At 37.5% G+C, this 17965-nt stretch overlaps 2 protein-coding genes across 4 annotated transcripts in view; one reads left to right on the forward strand and one right to left on the reverse strand.

Moving 5' to 3' along the window:
* LOC106084998 (uncharacterized) overlaps positions 1-14264 on the reverse strand; it is a 221585-nt gene extending 207321 nt beyond the window's left edge. The window contains exons 1-2 of one of the 3 annotated variants that reach the window (XM_059362131.1): positions 14119-14264; positions 13476-13692 (exon numbers count right to left, since the gene is read on the reverse strand). The gene's annotated coding sequence lies outside the window, so the exon portion shown is untranslated. Of the gene's footprint in view, positions 1-13475; positions 13693-13866; positions 14061-14118 lie in introns of those variants that run through there. The other 2 variants (XM_059362133.1, XM_059362134.1) reach the window with 2 other exon arrangements.
* Positions 1-17965, forward strand: part of LOC106084993 (putative uncharacterized protein DDB_G0288537) — a 298030-nt gene that overhangs the window by 249474 nt on the left and 30591 nt on the right. The gene's annotated exons all lie outside the window — the stretch shown is intronic.

Below are 17965 nucleotides of genomic sequence, written 5' to 3' on the forward strand. Positions count from 1 at the left end.
GTAAAACTTCTCTCCCAAGAGGTATTGCACTGCGGCACGCCGTTCGTACTCGGCTACAAAAAGGAAGCCCCTTATCATTGAGTTTAAAAACTTGAATCGGACTGCACTCATTGATATATGAGAAGTTTGCCCCTGTTCCTTAGTGGAATGTTCATGGGCAACATTTGCATTTGAAATGTGGGGGGACCACCCCTCTTTCACTAAAAGCTCTGTAATTATCCAAAAAAAACAATTTTCCAATTAAAACTTTGTTCCATATAAAGTAAAAGAAGGCGCAGTGGAGCGGGTCCGGGTCAGCTAGTCATTGTATAAATGTTAGCCTAATCGGATGAAAGTTGCGCCCTCTATAGGCGAAATGTACCTTAAAGGGTACATTCAGAGTAGGATTGCTTATTTTTGGAAAAAATAAAACTTTTGCGATAGAATCCATCCGAAAAATATCTATCGATATTCAGTGAAAATATTAAATATCGATAGCGCCATCGATATTTTGCCAGCTCTAGAACCTACTCGTTCAACCTTCTCGAAAATTGAGAGCTCACACGACTGAACGACAGAATTGTTCAGTCATGTGAGCTCTCAATTTTGGAGATTCCTGATATTTTTTAAGGGATTTACAAACATCTGTCGACATCGAATTCACATATTGTAGCAGCAGATTACTTAAAAGTAGCACCCTAATATACCCAATATACATATGTACGTATATTTGCCACTATGAACCGTGTAATATAAGAAAACTGAAGAAAAACATGATGACGAATTCATTTATTTTTTGCTATTTCGGTGTTTTTATACCCTATACCACTACAGTGGTTCAGGGTATTACAACTTAGTGCATTTGTTTGTAACACCCGAAAGGAAGAGAGATAGACCCATTGGTAAGTATACCGATCGAACCCATTGATAAATATACCGATCAGAATCACTTTCTGATTCGATTTAGCTAAGTCTGTCTGCCCATGTTAATTTGTGTACAAAGTACAGGTCGCAATTATCATCCGATCGTCTTCAAATTTGGTACAAGCATGTGTTTCGGCCTAGAGACGAAGCCTATTGAAATTGGAAAAAATCGGTTCAGATTTGAATATAGCTCCCATATATATGTTCGTCCGATTTGCAGTAATATACCAATAAAATGATTATCTGTAAACCGATTCTCTCGAAATTTGGCAGGAAGGCTTTTCTTGTAACTCTCGATATTACTGGTAAATTTCATATAAATCGGTTCAGATTTGGATATAGCTCCCATATATATGTTCGTCCGATTTGCAGTAATAATGCAACAAAATTGTCATTCGTTAACCTATTCTCTCGAAATTTGACAGGAAGGCTTCTCTTAGAACTCTCGATATTACTGGTAAACTTCATAGAAATCGGTTCAGATTTGGATATAGCTCCCATATATATGTTCGTCCGATTTGCAATAATACACCAATAAAACGGTCATCTGTTAACCGATTCTCTAAAAATTTGGCAGGAAGGATTTCCTTATGACTCTCGATGTTACTGGTGAATTTCATTAAAATCGGTTCAGATTTGGATATAACTCCCATGTATATGTTCGTCCGATTTTCAGTAATACAACAATAAAATGGTCATTTGTTAACCGATTCTCTGGAAATTTGGCAGGAAGGATTTTCTTATGACTTTTGTTGTTACTGATGAATTTCATAGAAATCGGTTCAGATTTGAATATAGCTCCCATATATATGTTCGTCCGATTTGCAATAATACACCAATAAAATGGTCATCTGTTAACCGATTCTCTCGAAATTCGACAGGAAGGATTTTCTTATGACTCTCTATATTACTGATAAGTTTAATAGAAATCGGTTCAGATTTGGATATAGCTCACATATATATGTTCGGCCGATTTGCAGTAATACAACAATAAAATGGTCATTTGTTAACCGATTCTCTCGAAATTCGACAGGAAGGCTTTCCTTATAACTCCCGATGTTACTGGTGAATTTCATAGAAATCAGCTTAGATTTGGATATAGCTCCCATATATATGTTCGTCCGATTTGCAGTAATAATGCAATAAAAAGGTCATTCGTTAACCTATTCTCTCGAAATTTGACAGGAAGGCTTCTCTTAGAACTCTCGATATTACTGGTAAACTTCATAGAAATCGGTTCAGATTTGGATATAGCTCCCATATATATGTTCGTCCGATTTGCAATAATACACCAATAAAATGGTCATCTGTTAACCGATTCTCTAAAAATTTGGCAGGAAGGATTTCCTTATGACTCACGATGTTACTGGTGAATTTCATTAAAATCGGTTCAGATTTGGATATAACCCCCATATATATGTTCGTCTGATTAGCAGTAATACAGCAATAAAATGGTCATCTGTTAACCGATTCTTTGGAAATTTGGCAGGAAGGATTTTCTTATGACACTCGGTGGTACAGGTGAATTTCATTAAAATCGGTTCAGATTTGGATATAGCTCCCATATATATGTTCTTCCGATTTGTAGTAATACACCAACAAAATGGTCATCTGTTAACTGATTCTCTCGAAATTTGGAAGGAAGGATTTGCTTATGACTCTCGATATTACTGGTATATTTCATAGAAATCGGTTCAGATTTGGATATAGCTCCCATATATATGTTTATCCGATTTGCAGTAATACAACAATAAAATGGTCATTTGTTAACCGATTCTCTCGAAATTTGGCAGGAAGGATTTTCCTTTGACTCTCGATGTTACTGGTGAATTTCATAGAAATCGGTTCAGATTTAGATATAGCTCTCATATAAATATTGGGTTGCCCAAAAAGTAATTGCGGATTTTTCATATAGTCGGCGTTGACAAATTTTTTCACAGCTTGTGACTCTGTAATTGCATTCTTTCTTCTGTCAGTTATCAGCTGTTACTTTTAGCTTGCTTTAGAAAAATTGTAATAAAGGTATATTTGATTAAAGTTCATTCTAAGTTTTATTAAGAATGCATTCACTTTCTTTTGAAAAATCCGCAATTACTTTTTGGGTAACCCACCATATCGCCCGATTTTCACTCCTAGACCCACTGCACGCGGATTTATTGACCAATCTTGCCAAAATTTTGTACAACGCTTTCCGCGACGTCTTCCACAATATCCATAAGGTTTGGTCGAAATCGCTTCAGATTTAAATATAGCTCCTATGTATATGCTCGTCAGATTTTGGGTAATTTTTGTCCCTTGCTTTGCTCAAAATTTGATACCGGAATTTTAATAACCTATCTGAATACAACCGCCGAGGTCCATCAAAATTGGTTCAGAATTAGATGTAGCCCCTTTTGTTTTTATAGAGTTGGCGTAGGGTATTACAACGTAGGCACCGCCCGACTTTTGCCTTTCCTTATTGTTTTTTTTTTTGTTCGCTTGGCACAAAATTTATAACCGCTGATGTTTAAGACTGCCAGACATGTGCCAAATTCTCTGCCAAAGAATGCAGATCCAAAAGGGAATACAAAAAACATTTTTTGCTTAAAAGCAATTAACAACACCGAAAGAGGAAAAAGAATTCAGTGCAAAAAAAGAAACATAAATACAATGAAGGAAAAAAAATAAATAAACAAAAATGAAAACGAAACGAAAACCAACGACCTACCCATGGGACCGGCCAAAACAGGAAAAATACCAAACCATAAGTAAGGTCAATATGGTCGAATGTGTGTTCTTTGCTTAAAATTTCTCAAAATTCATGACTAAGGGAATTTCATGTATTTTGGTTTCTTTGTAAGCGTTTTTTTTTCTTGAGTTGTAGATCAAATTCTTGTGTGAACAGACGTTTAACATCAACAGTTTTGAAAAAGTTTTGGATGATTTTGCAAAAAAAAAAACACATTTCGCTTTTCCAAATAAACAAATTGCAGTATCCAAGGAAATTTGGGGTTTTATTTAAGCAAATAGTTTTTGGCCATATGCATGATATAATGTTCAAGAAAATATAAAAACAATAAGTCTAAAAGTTATAAAAATCGCAAACAAATCATGCCTTAGCGCAGCGTTTACAACAAAAAATATAAACAAGTAAAAGTGGGCTAAAATCGGCTATGGCGAATCATATATACCCTTCGCCATGGAAAGCATTTGTCAAATTCTTTGCCCGGAGTCTCTTTATAGGCAAACAGATGATTGTGGAAAGGAATTGGTATGCTATTGGAGCGGCGGTATGAAATAAGGCCCCAATGTAATAAAACCCCAAACGGAGTATGAAACAAAGGAATAGTAAAAACGGACCCCCCCGGAAGGAAGACATTTTGGTCCAACAGTCGGAAAGTTTAGCCTCCACGAGATAACGTCAGGTAATGGGTTGGGCTGAGTAGTAGCACCAGATTTCAACTTAAAAATATTCACAAAGCCACATGGCTGTCACTCGATCAAAATACGAGGAACAAAATTGATCACGTTGTGATAGATGGAAGGCATTCATCCAGCGTGTTAGATGTATGATCGATCCGTGGAGCGAATATAAACTCGGATCATTACCTTGTTGCAACAAAGGTTCGCACCCGTTTGAACATATCGAGGAAAATACGATCGAACACTTCACGGAAGCTGGACATTGAAAAGCTGTTCCGATGATATAATGTCGCAGTGGCAAACTATTGCCCACTCCAGGGAAAATAGCGCGAAATCCGTACTTGGATACCGAGGAGAGGTATCGGGAGAAAAGGAGAGAGGAAAAACGTCTATTCCGCAGAAAGAAAAAGGATATGGCAAGACGTGAGTGTGAGCGAATTGAGATGTTCAGGAGTCAGAATAAAGTCCGGAAATTCTACCAACGAATTTAACATCCAACCGATGGCTTTGGTGCAGGCACATCCTCCTGTAGAGACAAAGAAGGAAATCTGGTAACTGACACAGATAACATGCTGAGTATATGGAAAAAACATTTTACCTAACTGCTAGAGTCCGACGTTGGCGGCGAAGAGGATAGCGCAGAACCAATCTCTGATTATGATATAGAATGTTTACCTCCTAGTCAGAATGAGGTCCACGTAGCAGTGACCCGACTGAAGAACAACAAGGCAGCAGGAGCCGATGGGTTACCCGCTGAACTATTTAAGATCGGAGACGACACGCTGATAAGGTGTAAGCATCAGCTTATCTGCGCAATCTGGCTAGAAGAACGCATACCCGATGATTGGAACCTCAGCATACTATGTCCCGTACACAAAAAAGGCGACAAGACGGAATGTGCAAACTACAGAGGAATAAGTATCCTTCCCTCCTCGAACGTACTGTGTGAAAGATAAAACACAAAGTCAATGAGATAATTGGGCCCTATTAATGCGGCACCCTGGACCAGATATTCACACTGCGCCAAATCCTGAAAAATACCCGAGAAGGACATTAACTCCTACTTACTACTTTGTTGACTGCAAAGCCGCATTCGATACTCCTTTACGTTCAAAGGTATTTCAAGCCATGTCTGAGTTTGGTATTTCTGCAAAATTAATAAGACACGGCAGTATAACACTTGCCGATACACCTTACTCAGTAAGAATAGGAAAGAAACTCTCCGAACCATTTAACACCAAACGAGGTTTTAGGCAAGGAGACAGCCTATCGTGTGATCTCTTTAATATCCTGCTGGAGAAGATTATATGAGATGCAGATGTGAATAGATATGGCACAATAATCATAAGAGAACACATGCTACTCGCCTATGCCGACGACATCGACATCATAGGTTATACAACCGAACAGATAAAGAAAATGGTGAAAGTTGGGAACCACAACTTTGAGATAGTCAGCAACTTTATCTACCTCGGCACGAATGACACCAGTTTTGAGATAAAGCGAAAAATAACACTGGCAAACAGATGCTACTTCGAATTAAGTAAGCAGTTTAGAAACAACGAATATGGACCCATTCGCGTTAATGGAATGGAAAAGAATATACGCGTCGTATGCATCACGAGCTGTATGACGACGCACAGTGGGCCAAATGGCAAAAAAATTGGAAATAAGTCTACAACTTTTTATCTGTTGATTTTAGCCATACAAAATGTTCTAGACATTTGTAGAGGAGGACATAGGCTTTCAGAAAAGTGCTGTTGTTGGTCCATATCTTTAATACAGGGTGAGCTACAGGGTGTCAAAGTTGACCACTTTTGACTTCTCCAAGCTTCTGGGGGCCATAACTTTTGATCTACTCAACCGATTTACATGATTTAGGACTCTAGAGAAAGAGCTTGACAAGATCTAAAAAACTTATGCATAAAGTACCATGCCATCGTGTACTGTTAAGGAGTTATGAATTGTTTAATTTTAAAATATGAAAATTTGGCCTTGGTTTTTTTCAGTGTTTTTTTAATAACTCCGTCAATTTTAAGCTATAAACTTCATACTTCACACAAATTATGCCAGCATATGTGTGCATAAAATACAAAAGGAATCACGTGAATATCTTTGGCGGTTTAAAAATGGCATCGTTTTCAATATGAAAAATATTTTTTTTGTCAAAAAATTGCAAAATTTTTCAAAAAAGATACTCCCATTTCCTTTAAGTTTTCGCAAACTTTGGCCGTCAAAGCATTATCATTTCTTTCCATTTTCACAAAGTCGAGGTATTAAGAAAAGTTTTAAGTGCTAATTTGGCTAATTTCGATATCAAACAACACCGTTATCTTAAGACCAAAATGGCCAATTTTTTTACTAAACTTCAAAAGTTTCTCACTGGAAAAAAAGTTCCACGGGGATTTTTTCGCTTTTTTTGAACTTAAATGAAAGCTTAAAATGTTCCCAACATTTTAAGGTATGTCTCGCCATATCCTAGCCATAAATGAGATCGTAGCGATCAAAATACTGAAAAAAGTCAATTTTCAAGTAGTGCTATATTCATTGCTAAAAAACAAGTATTACGTCACATTTTATTGCAAAGATGTTAAATAAACTTTTATTTGGTAACACTTCTTCTACAAAACACAAAAAGAATCATGGAAATATCTCTATTCTATTCCATTTTATGGAACCGGCAATAAAAAAGTCAATTTTTCAAAAAAGTCGAATTTCCCAAATTTTGTTTTTGTTGTCCTAATTGCACATGACACACTATAGCCATATTTACGCAACATACCTTATCGTAAAGGAAATTTTCATACCTTTCCAACGATGTATAAAACATTTCTCAACTCGGATTCTATCTACTCTAAAATTCATTTACACTTCATTAAACTCTATATAAAAATGTCTATTTGTGAAATGGAACCTTATATGGGGCCTACACTAAAACATTGATAGATTTGCCCAGGGTTTACAATACAAATGTGTTAGAATAAAAAAAGGTCTCCTGCCAAAGTTTAAAAAAATTGGAATAAAAATATGTGTTTTAGAGCGAAAACACTTCGCATCGGCGTGCGTTTATATGTATATTAGCTACTCCCAAAATAAAAAAGCATTTTAGTTTTGTATTATTTGATTTTATTCTCTACCAAATAATCTAAGGTATCAAAATTTAAAAGCTCTTTAATTTGAATGGCATCGGGATCGTCCTTATCTATATCGTCACATATTTTTGGTAGCCATTTAGTTCTGATGCTGTATAGTACCGGATCAGACGATAACAATAAATATTGAAGTAAATCATAATTTTGGTTAAATTTGGTGCTCTTTCGGGTATTGAAAAGCCGGAACTGTTTAACATCTCTATTACGGGATTCCTGAGCTTCTTCTGTAAGTTCTCCTAACGGAAGTATGTTGTATTCCACAATTTCCTTGCCATGATGTAAGACTTTATGTACTGTCGGTGTTAAAGCTTTCCACGAATATAAATCAGATAAAATGTTTTTTGTGTCATTACTATAAGCTTCAAATTTGGTTGAATTTATCATCTTTTTGCTATTGATTACAGCCAAAATCACTTTGAATCGTCTTAGCAAGTGTTCATCAAGACCGGTTATTTTAGATGTCGATACGGGGTCCTCAAAAAACCGCCTTGCCGAGTTGCCATCATTTGTGCTTCCGTATCCGTAAAGAGGTTTATCTATTATAAGTCCCTTTTGTTTAAACTCCAACTGGATTCGATTCTTCTCTTCCTGCCTCATTTTGTGAAGATCTTGGTTGTTTCTAGCAGAGACATCGCGGTTTCCAGGGCTAGTCCGATATTTAAGGTCATACGATAAATGCAAACAATACTCCATGAATCGAATTCTACAGTGCAGGGGCGAAATACCGAAATTGAGCGCATTTTCGTTTACTAAATTTTCATCAGACTTGTCCTCGAATTGCCCATTCTTCTTGCCACAAATATTGCATCTCCAATTGGACATAACGCCAGTTAATGCGTTTGCCACCTTTCCATCGATCATAGTGAGTTGTAGTTGAAACGAAACTTTTATATTTCTTCCCAATTGGTTTATAACAATCATGGGTAATGCAGCAATTTCTTCCTTTATTTCGTTCACCAAAGATCGTGTTGTGTTCCGGTCTTCCTTTGTATACTCAAACCGAATTGGGCGACATAAATATTTTGACCCAGGTGTTCTATTTATCCATATATCTTGAAATGCATTTTCTTTCGATGATGAAGATTGGTCCTTGTACAATCTCATTCTCAATGGTACTAATGATGCCATGAAAATTGATGCGAAGTTGGTATCTATTTCTGTTTGTTGCTTATATTCGGAAAATCCAGATGATCCATCACAACCCCATTTGCTGATCAAAACCACTTCGGAATTATTACATGTGTTCAACTGTTCTTCAGTAAAATTAGAAATAATTCTAACAGCTGTATTTTCAACAAGATCAGCAAGTTTCACTCTTGCTTTTAATTCGTCCACGTATATATTTGATGGCACCATTTTCGTCCTGGTGTTGTACAATTTATGTTTTGAGGGTAAACAACCCCATCCTTTTTCACGAAGAGCCTTCCTCATTGTTGAGTATTTGTTTCTTGAGAGGCCTAGGTTCAAAATCAGGGCCAGTGCATCTTCCTCCGTGAATTCTGTAGTCGATTTTGGAGTTGGAATACTTTCTACCATTCTCTTTACCCTTTTCGGAGATGCTAATGGTAAAACATCGACAATTCGTCCAACATTTTTTGGTTGTGTTTTTAACAATGCTGTTTTGAACGTATCTTTTATTAAATTTGGCGGATGTGCCGCCAATAGTTCCTCTTGTTTTTTCTTTTTGGTTTTCTCCGTAACTTCGTCGTATGCTTTGCTAGGCCGGCCGGGAATCAGCGGTTTAATTTCAATAAGTAGATCCGATTTCAGCCACTTCTCATACATTTTGAAAAACTTGATTTTTGCGAATGAACATTCTGGCAACCTTCTCTCAAATGATTTGTAGAATTTTTCAAGTTTGTCTAAAGCGTCTTTATTTAGCCTTATTCCATATATGTGGTCCAAAGTGTAAACAAGTTCCTTAAATGACTCCGTGTATGATTTGGAATCATTTTTGATGTCCCATACAATTTTCGAAAGAGTGGAATACTTCAGTATGACTTCCATAACTTATAAATGTCCTTTACGCCTCTACAAAATATAATGAAGAAAATTTGGATTTTGTTCAAATATTTATGCAATATATTCACAATTAATGACCCATTTCAGGTATCAGACGCAATCGTAAAAAGGGGTCCAAAGTGCCTCTTTTTACTTACTCTTCTATAATTATTTACCTGGACTCGAATTTGGTTAAAAAAAATGACAATGAATTTTTTATGGGTAGGTTTTTTCACATTCATTGATACGGTGGATTTCCTGGGAATTCGACATAGCGAAACAGGTAACATTTGTCTGCATCAAATCTTAACACAAATATATATATATATATGCAGGTATATTTCTAGGTTACTTTTTATTCAAAAATCATCAGCTTACATTAAAAATAGATGTAGGTACTATACAAACGCACGCCGATGCGAAGTGTTTTCGCTCTAAAACACATATTTTTATTCCAATTTTTTTAAACTTTGGCAGGAGACCTTTTTTTATTCTAACACATTTGTATTGTAAACCCTGGGCAAATCTATCAATGTTTTAGTGTAGGCCCCATATAAGGTTCCATTTCACAAATAGACATTTTTATATAGAGTTTAATGAAGTGTAAATGAATTTTAGAGTAGATAGAATCCGAGTTGAGAAATGTTTTATACATCGTTGGAAAGGTATGAAAATTTCCTTTACGATAAGGTATGTTGCGTAAATATGGCTATAGTGTGTCATGTGCAATTAGGACAACAAAAACAAAATTTGGGAAATTCGACTTTTTTGAAAAATTGACTTTTTTATTGCCGGTTCCATAAAATGGAATAGAATAGAGATATTTCCATGATTCTTTTTGTGTTTTGTAGAAGAAGTGTTACCAAATAAAAGTTTATTTAACATCTTTGCAATAAAATGTGACGTAATACTTGTTTTTTAGCAATGAATATAGCACTACTTGAAAATTGACTTTTTTCAGTATTTTGATCGCTACGATCTCATTTATGGCTAGGATATGGCGAGACATACCTTAAAATGTTGGGAACATTTTAAGCTTTCATTTAAGTTCAAAAAAAGCGAAAAAATCCCCGTGGAACTTTTTTTCCAGTGAGAAACTTTTGAAGTTTAGTAAAAAAATTGGCCATTTTGGTCTTAAGATAACGGTGTTGTTTGATATCGAAATTAGCCAAATTAGCACTTAAAACTTTTCTTAATACCTCGACTTTGTGAAAATGGAAAGAAATGATAATGCTTTGACGGCCAAAGTTTGCGAAAACTTAAAGGAAATGGGAGTATCTTTTTTGAAAAATTTTGCAATTTTTTGACAAAAAAAATATTTTTCATATTGAAAACGATGCCATTTTTAAACCGCCAAAGATATTCACGTGATTCCTTTTGTATTTTATGCACACATATGCTGGCATAATTTGTGTGAAGTATGAAGTTTATAGCTTTAAAATTGACGGAGTTATTAAAAAAACACTGAAAAAAACCAAGGCCAAATTTTCATATTTTAAAATTAAACAATTCATAACTCCTTAACAGTACACGATGGCATGGTACTTTATGCATAAGTTTTTTAGATCTTGTCAAGCTCTTTCTCTAGAGTCCTAAATCATGTAAATCGGTTGAGTAGATCAAAAGTTATGGCCCCCAGAAGCTTGGAGAAGTCAAAAGTGGTCAACTTTGACACCCTGTAGCTCACCCTGTATTAAAGATATGGACCAACAACAGCACTTTTCTGAAAGCCTATGTCCTCCTCTACAAATGTCTAGAACATTTTGTATGGCTAAAATCCAGATAAAAACAGATAAAAAGTTGTAGACTTATTTCCAATTTTTTTGCCATTTGGCCCACTGTGCGACGATAGCATAGTAACACGTATCAAAATACAATGGCTGCTCCTTGGCTACTACATGTTGTCAGAATGAATGAAGAAGCCTCAGCAAAGAAGTCTTTTGAAGGCAAACACGGTGGAACACGCAAACCGGGAAGACCAAAAGCCCGAAAGAAAGATCAAGTGGTGGGAGACACCTCGAAACTTGGTGTCAGATATTTTAGAATGAGCGCATTAGATCGACGCGCTTGGAACGCTAGGCTTGTGGAACAAATGTTCTATCATAGCCAATGAAAGTGAAGTAAATATCACTTAAGTGTAATGTTGGACAGGAAACTGAATTTGAAGTGTCACATTCAGAAGCGTACTGAGAAGGCTCATGGATTTTGGGCACTATGTAATTGGACCGTAAGTTCGAAATGGGGCCTGAATCCAAGGATAGTTCACTGGCTCTACAGAGGCTTGATTAGACCAATACTTACTTATGCCACAGTAGTTTGGTGGTGCAAGTGCAATATAAGGATCATACAACAGGTTCAGATAAAATGTTGTGATGGCATAGGCATAGCAATGAGGACCACGCCCACTAGGGCGCTGGAGACTATTCTAGATATCTGACCTATTGACATGAGGCTATGAGATTTAAGGCGATGGGGCAATAGATTGAGGATGGAAGCAGCTCATAATCGAGGCGACGATAGGAAACCTGGAAGGAAGGGAAGAGGTTTCCGATCGGGTACCTGGGATGAACCTTGAGGTGGAGTGAGAGGCACTCATGTCAGAGGATTGACGGAACCCTAGTATTGCCATCTGGAAGATCATGTTTCACGGATGGATAAAAGCTTGGGGACAGAGTGGTTATTGATAACTCAGGGACTAAGATCTGTTTTAGACTGCCTGACCATAATACGGTCCTACAGATGGAGATCCGGGCGATCACGGAATTGTGAGGTGGTGAGGTGTTAACGCAAGGACGTCGAGTGTGAACATCTTTACGGACAGTAAAATTGCCATAAGGACAATAACAACCAGGACCGTAGGTCACGAATAGCCTTGCAGTGTAAGAAGGAGATTAACGCCTTCCCTGAGGATGGCAAAATCCGCATCGTTTGGGCGCCGGGCCATAACGGAGTAAGGCGGAATGAAAGAGCAGACGATTTGGCGGTGAAGGCCAGAGGACTGCAATCAATAAACTTAGTTAACCCGAAGCCGAAGTCGACGCAGTCCAAGTTAAGGACGGCGTGGGCGACGAATGCTCATGCAACCCTGTGGAACAGCGAAACGTTCGGTAGGACGGCGAAAATCCTATAAGGGGATCCAGATATAGATCGATCTAAACCATATTCGCCACAGCTATCTGGGATCTCAACACAATTCGTTGTGCCAAATGGGATAATACATGTGGCTTTTATAGGCCTAAGACCCTAAATCGGGAGACCGGTACAAATTTGGACCTAGTAGGTTCTTAGGATACAATTGGAGGAAAATGGGACATTTATACCCAAAAAAGTACTTAGAACGCAAACCATTAAATCATACAAGGTTCTAAACGTAGACGCATATTTTTTGCATATATCAGATATGACGTCAAAATTCGTTTTCTTACACCAAATAATGCCTAAATACAAATTCTGGTCAATATCGGTCCAAAAGCAAAAAGTGCTTATATATATCCGCTCTCTAGTTATGATTTAGGAAGGAAACTTGTTAGTCGACACCTTCCATAAAGAAATCTCTTCCCAAGGTATTTCATCCAAACTTTGATGCAGAAGTGGCCAGTCAATGTTTATTACTTATGTTAAAATTTTAACAAAATTGTTATTTAATCATTGTTATCTGTGAAGTGTTTCAAAAATGTAATCACGAAAAACATGAATTTTCAACGGTGAAAAACGAACATAGGATCAGCCATAATTCGAAAGTTTATACACCTACAAACATATATGAAAATATGAGGAGGCAGCACTTCTATTATTTTGAACACAGCTGTAGGTATATCAAGTTTAGCCGTGTCTCAACCGTTTCAATAAAAGCGGGCGATTTGTTTATACTATCATATATCTTATACACACACACGTTTTTGTATAGCCAACAACAACAACAACATGGAGCCATATGTTCAATACATTTTAAGCACTTTAATTCTTCTTCTGCTTCATCATCTACATAATCATTATCATCATTATTAGCTGACTTACCTTCAAAACACCATCAGCAAAATGTAAACAAATGGTTAAGCACGAATGTGTCTGGAAACTGTCGTTTTGTATTTGAATGCAGAGCAAAACAAACAAAACATACACAAACACACGCACACACACACCGGGCTCAATTAAAGTATTTAGATAGTAATTATGAAAGCACGTTTTTCTCTGCTGTTGTTGTTGTTGTTGTTGTTGTTAGGTGTTCTTTACTCTGTAAATAACGAAGAGATAGAAAACTAATTATTTTTGTTATAGGTATTTGTGATTTTAATTTTCCTCCTTGTCGATATTGTTTTTTTAATACTATTGGATTTATTGAAGCGCATTAGCATAGAATGCAATTTGAACAACAAAACAAATACACTGGCAATTATTAATTCGATACCTCTCTAAATAAATTAAAGAATTGTATTGGATATTATAATTTTATTCTTTATGACATGGCTGGTTTCTCGCATTCATTAACACTGATTTGCACATACATATAGATACAACAGAGATAACGATAGATATGTATTTATGTATGTAGGTATATAAGTATGTTTATTTTTATATTGACTTCTTATGCACTCGCGTTTATATTTATTTTAATTTTTTTCCCCCTTTTTTTTTTTTGTTTGATTGTTTGTCTACCCACCCCACACAAGAGATCCCGCTGATCCACAGTTAGCTTGACGTCTGACAAGACGCCCAAGTGAGTAAATAGATACGAAGCGCGCGCGCGTTCTCCGTTTCGACGTTATGGTCTTCGTAAATTTAAGAATCGTACTGAGCATATATTTTGCCAATCGCTGTTTTAACATTTCAATATTATTCAGCAGTTGTGTGGTGTGTTTTCTCTCTTTATGTCTTCTCCCCATTTAAACTCTTTCATCTTCCACATCGGTCATATACATATACATCTATGATGATAATGATCTTCTTAATGAACATTTGGGAGACAATTAATTTGGTTGAAACTCTCTTGCTCTCCCTCTCGTTATGACTTTACCAAGGAGACTTGATATCTCTGTGTTAAAGTCGTCGGATGAGTACTAAACAAAAACATCGATTATATACGATTTATTGTACAATGTGTCGTATGGTCCACTGCGAATATGATTAGAGATGGGTTTCTACCAACGCTTGGGTATTTATAATTTTGCAGATATCTTGGGCATAAAAACGTTTTCCAAACAATTTTTGATTATTTCGTATTCTTTGTATATAAAAACCTGACCTTCCGATCTCATAAAATCGGATTTTAGTTATATATAGCCTTAACGATGGAGTGTTTCAAAGACGGCAACAATTGGACTCATATGATCCAGAATTTGGCTCCCTATGGGTCAAATTCAGGATTGGAACACACATTATACATTTCGGATTTTTATATAGAAGTCCAAACACGTAAAGGAAGGCTTCCATTAATGGCTTCGACGCACTTTCCGATTCAATAAAAGGAATTTTGGAGGATTTTCCGGACAGTGAAATCGTTGTCGCTGGGGATTTTAATGTCCATAGCTCCTTTTGGCTTTCGCATTCGGGCCACACGACTCCAATACGTCGAGCTCTTTGCCGCGCAGAATAAATTTACGCAACTTGTGAATAAACTGACACAAATTCCGTGTTTCCAAGGGCAACAGATGAATACTTTTGATCTTTTCTTAACTTCGCATCCTGAAAATTACAAAGTTAATGTACTTGCACCTCTTGGAAATTCCGATCATTGCATTATTTCAACATCTTTTTTGTATTCTACTCTTCGTTGCGCTTTATATACAATTCCAAAGCGGGCAATATTTATGTTCGAAAAAGCTCGTTGGGCTGAGCTCTATGATTTCTTCCGAAATTTCAATTGGAAGCTTTGCTTCTTGATTGTGACGTAGATGGTGCAGCTGAAATGATAGAGAAGGTAATCTTAATTGGAATTATTGGAATCTTATTCCAACCAAAATAATTTCGGTTATATCGAAGGACAACAGTTGGTTTAACCAGGCGTGCAGGAATGCCGCCAGATTGAAAGAGAAGGTATTCGGAAATTGGCGTTCAAATAAAAACGCCAGTAATGAATTGCTGCGCAAACAGACAAGAACTTCGTGTGCCAGAGTACTTAGACGCGAAAAGCTTCTGAACGAACAACGTCTTCGTGCCAAAGTTCTTGCTTCTCCACGGGGAAGTAAAAGCTTTTGGTCGTTTGTGAAACAACTGAATGGCAACTCATCGGCTATCCCTACTCTCATTAAAGACGACCAGATATTCACTGACCCGGTTGATAAGGCCAACCTGCTGGCTGACTTGCTTGCGGGAAATTCTTCCTTGCCGGAAAGCGATCGACCACTCCCTGTTATTGAAGACGTATCAAGTTCAATGCCTCAGGTATATTTTCGACCACGTGGAGTCAAAATGGTTCTTACAGATCTCGATGTATATACAATAAATCCCAGGGCGAGATATTTATAGTCCAATGGTCTTCTTAGCGACCAACAATATGGATTCCGCATAAATCGCTCCACGGGTGTCTTGATGGCAGTTCGGTGAGAGTAAGGTCATGGCTCTGGATATCTCCAAGGCATCTGATAGGGTCTGGCACGGTGCACTTCTTTCAAAGCTTGTCACTTTTGGTGTCGGTAATAACTTCGCTTGATGTATATCGAGTTTTCTCAGAGATCGCACTCTAAGACTTGTTATAGATGGGTTCTCATAATTTTCGAACACGTGGAGTAAAAAGGGTTCTTACAGATCTCGGCGTAAATAAATCCCCGGGCCCAGATGGCATATCGTCAGTTGTTTTATTCAAGTGTTCTTCGACGCTCGCTCGTCCTTTACGCAATCTTTTCAACCTTGCTTACCTTGCGAGTGTTTTCCAGGCGCGTTGGAAGATGGCTCTGGATATCTCCAAGGCATTTGATAGGGTCTGGCTCGGTGCACTTCTTTCAAAACTTGTCACTTTTGGTATCTGTAATAACTTCGCTCGATGTATATCGAGTTTTCTCAGAGATCGCACTATAAGAGTTGTTGTAGATGGGTTCTCATCTGACGAATATTAATTGACCGCAGGAGTACCACAAGGCTCTGTCCTTTCTCCCCCTCTTTTTCTTATTTTCATTGACGGTCTACTGGCTTTGACTTCGAATCCGATCTAGTCGTTCGCGGATGACAGCATCCTCTGTCATTCGCACTCATTCGACCATAGGCCGAGTCTTCGAGAGATTGAAGACAGGAAGCGGATTATGGACATAACACTCTGCCAGGATTTGCTGGCACGCAAAACGCAGTGCTGTTTGTTGTCCCACAAACAATTCACTGACTCTTTACAATCGTTAATATCTATCGACTGTGTAGATATCAAGCTGTCAGAGGCTCTTGATGTTCTGGGCATGAAGATTCAATGTGATGTCCGTTGGTCAAAACCTGTATTCGAAGTGTCGAAAGAAGCATTAAAGTGCTTGGGCTTTCTTAAATATTTCACTCCCGCTGGACTTCTTAATATCTACACTACATACATAAGGCCGAAGATGGAATATACCTCTCATATATGGGCCGGAGCTCCAAAAGCATTCTTGGAGCTGCTTGACCGTGTCCAGAGGCGGGCGATGGTGTTGATTGGAGATGGTAAGGTATCCAACTCTATTGTTTCCCTTGAATATTGTCGAAATTTGGGTTGTGCGGCGCTGTTCTATCGATTCATCCATGGTGTGTGTTCTTCGGAAATCAGTCTTCTGATTTGTCAGAAATACAAGATTTTCTAGAAACGCGCACCGGTTTGTAATCGATTGGCCAGTTGATCGGACCATGCACTACCGAGAGAATTCTTTTTTCGCAAGGACGGATCGTATGCGGATAAAATTGGGCACAGTGAGTTCTGGTAGACCCTGTACCCATTTCTGTGAAGTGTGGTTCATATCGGATTATATTTGGATATAGCTGCCCTATAGACCGCCCGCCCGATCTTCCGATATAGGGTATTGAGGCCGTAAAAGATTCATTTATCACCCGAATTCGAAGAAATTTGGCACATTGTGTTCTGGTAGCCCCTGCCCATTCCTGTCAAATATTGTCCAGATCAGACCATATTTGGATATTGCTGCCATATAAACCGATTTACCGATATAGTGTAATAAGCCTATAAAAGGAGCATTTTTCATCCGATTTCGATGAAATTTAGCACAGCGAGTTCTGGTACCCCTATAAAACTTTTTGTTGAATATCGTCCAGACCGGACCATAGGTGGATATAGCTGCCATATAGACCTATCTCCCGATATAGGGTATTGAGCCGATAAAAGGAAAAAGAAAAATGCTCTCCCATCGGATGGGGGTATACTTATTTCGTCATTCTGTTTGTAACTCCTCGAAATATTCGTCCCAGACCCTTGCATGATGTGTTTTGTAATGATTTCCAAGAACTGTGCTATGTATGGTTAAAATTGGTTAATAACCTGATATAGCTGTCATATGAACCGATCTGGGGTCTTGACTTCTTGAGCCTCTAGAGCCTCTAGA

This window comes from Stomoxys calcitrans, chromosome 2 (assembly GCF_963082655.1).
Source record: "Stomoxys calcitrans chromosome 2, idStoCalc2.1, whole genome shotgun sequence".
In the NCBI taxonomy this organism is placed as follows: domain Eukaryota; kingdom Metazoa; phylum Arthropoda; class Insecta; order Diptera; family Muscidae; genus Stomoxys; species Stomoxys calcitrans.